Source organism: Ailuropoda melanoleuca, chromosome 5 (assembly GCF_002007445.2).
Source record: "Ailuropoda melanoleuca isolate Jingjing chromosome 5, ASM200744v2, whole genome shotgun sequence".
NCBI lineage: Eukaryota > Metazoa > Chordata > Mammalia > Carnivora > Ursidae > Ailuropoda > Ailuropoda melanoleuca.
The window spans coordinates 128,747,787-128,751,240 of NC_048222.1; the positions used below are offsets into that span (position 1 = coordinate 128,747,787).

Genomic DNA, 3,454 nt, shown 5'->3' on the forward strand with positions numbered 1-3,454 from the left:
CTTTAAATTTTTTTTTTTTTAACCTGGTAGGGGCTGGGCTAGAGAACATGACTTCTATCTATGTGCATGTGGGTTTCATAATACTGCAGCCCAGGATTCAACGTACCCATCTGGTGCCAGGGCAGCCAGATCACAGATACATCACTGAGATATAAGGATGCACCTAAGTTTGGCCTTATCCCTAATTATTTTGCCAGGAGGTACAAATGACAGATGCCTACTGTCACAGCATTTCTCACATCTTCAAACTTGTGGGTAATCAGAGATCATGTGATAGTATAGGTAACCGTCACAGCTAATCAGTGTTAACAGTGTCTGTAACACAAACAAGAGATGTGAACAAGAGAATGTCATTTCGATTTATCATTAATCTAAATAAATATCTGAATATTCACCTTCAAATTATGGGCAGTCAAGATTGCACTTATGATAAAACCCCTCTTATCAAATTCTGCTAAGATGGCAGGGGCTGAAGAGGTGTAGCTTTTAGATCTTCCCAAATTTCAACATAAAAAAGACAGTGAAATGAAAAACAACAACAACAAAACAACGGGCAGCATTTACAAGAAAAATAGGTGACAAGGTACTTCAGGAACCCCAAAATGCAAACCAGCAAGAGCCATAAGACCAATGCATTATAAGCATCTGTTTAGGAGAAAGCATAGAGAAGCCATGGGATGACTGCCAACATGACAGTAGGAGGCCCCAAAATGGCCAGTCATGGGGAGGCATAGTGGCCAGTGAAAGCACCAGCAGGAATGAGAGGGATCTGTCCCTAGATTAGCAGATGAGGCAAGGGGCCTTGCAGTAAGCCAGCTGACAGCTTAGCAGCATCACCTTCCCACCCTCCAAGGGGCTCATACTCAGGCAAAATAGGAGGGGCTAAATCAAAATTAATTGGGAAGGAACAACATAGATGAAGGAAAGTGGGGCGGACAAATAGAGCAAAAAAAACAAAACCAAAAACAACTCAGAAAAATCACCTTAAAAATTAAAAAAACATTTTAACACTGCACAGAAACACTGGAGTTGTTAAAACAAATATCCTTCTGATAATCAGGAAAACTAAATTCACATAAAAATGAGTAACAGAAATGTGTCAAGGCCGGGGCGCCTGGGTGGCATAGCGGTTAAAGCGTCTGCCTTCGGCTCAGGGCGTGATCCCGGCATTACGGGATCGAGCCCCACATCGGGCTCCTCCCCTNGTTTTCAATAAAAGGTCCTATCTGAGAATTTTTCACATCTTGTGAGGATGAATTAAATTACAGTTTTTACCACCTTAAAATTTTATGCAATGGAAAAAATTCAAAATCTTGATAAATTACTTTTAATTTTGACATCATAAAAATGTAAAGAGAAAGGAAAATGGGATATATTGTTAGAAAAAATATTTAAAATATTTTCATTTCACTAAGCATCTTTCAATTTGTGACTCCTAAATTATTATACTAATTTTTAAAATTATTATCAGATATATTCTTGATTCCTACTCCTTTCTCTCATGGCAGTATTTGGTCTTGGCCTTGATTTCAGCCAAATACTAACTTTAAAATCCAAGCTCATTAGCATTTGGAAAAAATATATATCCGTGTATTTCAGTCCTGTAAGGCTTATGGCCTGGATGACCAAAAGAGAACATGGATTCTCAGTGGACTGCTTATTCCCAAAAGAAGAATGAGAAAGAGGTTGGGCTGTGCATCCTCAACCTCTCTTTCTTGACTCATCAATCAGATTAAGTCTTTATCAAGTATTTATTGCTGTTTAAAATTCACCTGAAAACTTAGTGGCTTTAAAATAACATCAGTTTTATCTGTTTACAATACCATGGGTTGTTCCTGCTTCAGTAACACATAAACTAAAATTGGAACAATACAGAAAAGATTAGCATGGCCGCTGCACAAGGATGACATACAAATTCATGAAACATTCCATATTGTTAAGGGGTCAATTCATCAAGAAGATACAAGAATTGTAAATATATGTACCCAACATAAGAGCACCTAAATATATTAGGCAAATAGTAACAATTCTGAAGGGAGAAGTTGACAATAGTACAATAATAGTAGGAGACTTCAATACCCTACTTTCAACAATGGATAGATCATCTAGAGAGAATATCAAAAAGAAAACGTTGAACTTAAACCATACGTTGGACCAAAAGGACCTAACAGACATATACAGAAGATCAGCAGCAGAATACACATTCTTCTCAGGTGCACACAGAACATTCTCCAGGATAGATGATATGGTAGGCCACAAAGCATGTCTTAGTAAATTAAGAAGACTGAAATCATAGAAAGTATCTTTTCCAACCACAAGAGTATAACTAGAAATCAACAACAAGAGGAAAGCTGGAAATTTACCAAGCACGTGGAAACTAAACAACACTCCTGAAAGATCCATGGGTCAAAGAAGAAATAAAAAGTATATTTAAAAAATGTCAAAACAAATGAAAATGGAAACACATGGGATACTGCACAAGCAGTTTTGAGAGGAAAGTTTATAGCAATCGATGCATATGCTAAGAAAATAGAAAGATCTCAAACAACGTAACTTTATACCCCCAGGAACTAGAAAAAGAAGAACGAACTAAGCCCAAGTTGGAGAAGGAAGGTAATAACAAAGATTAGAGCAGAAACAAATAAAATATAGACCAGAAAAACACTAGAAAAGACCAATCAAACTAAGCTGTTTTTTTTAAGAAGTTAAACAACATCAGGAAACCTTTAGCTAGACCAACTAAGAGGAAAAAAAAAGAGAAACTCAAATAAAATCAGAAATGAAACAGGAGACATTATAACCGGTATTACAGAAATAAATAGCATCATAAGTGACTACGATGAGCAATTATAGACCAAAAGATTAGAAAAACCAGAAGAAATGGATAAATTCCTAGAGACATACAACGTACCAAGACTGAATCAGGAAGAAATAGGAAATCTTAATAAATCAATAAGTAAGAAGATTGATCGGTAATCAAAAACCTCCCAACACAAGAAAGCCCAGGAGCAGATAGCTTCACTGGTAAGATCTACCAAATATTAAGAGAATAACTAACAATCCTTCTCAAACTCTTCCAAAAAAATTGAACAGGAGGAAACACTTTCATTCATCTTCATTTTATGAGGCCAGCATTACCCTAATACCAAAAGCCAGATAAGTATACTACACACAAAAACAATAACAACAAAACCCTATAGAACAGTGTCCCTAATGAATATAATTGCCAAAACTCTCAACAAAATATTATTGAACTGAATTCAACAACACATTAAGTGTTCTATTCCTGGGATGCAAGGATGTTTCAACATACACAGATCAATAAATGTGATACACTGCATTAATAGGATAAAAGATAAAAGCTGTGTGATCATTTCAATAGATGCAGAAAACGCATCTGACAACATACAACATCTTTTCATGAAAAAAACCTTCAACAAATAGGGTATAGATG

General features: G+C 36.1%; 1 non-coding gene across 1 annotated transcript; it reads left to right on the forward strand.

The window, feature by feature from the left end:
• The first annotated feature begins 1,829 nt into the window (after positions 1 to 1,829).
• On the forward strand, positions 1,830 to 1,938 carry LOC117802541. The gene has a single exon (XR_004625910.1). It is a non-coding gene; the product is annotated as a U6 spliceosomal RNA (small nuclear RNA).
• The last annotated feature ends 1,516 nt before the right edge of the window (positions 1,939 to 3,454 follow it).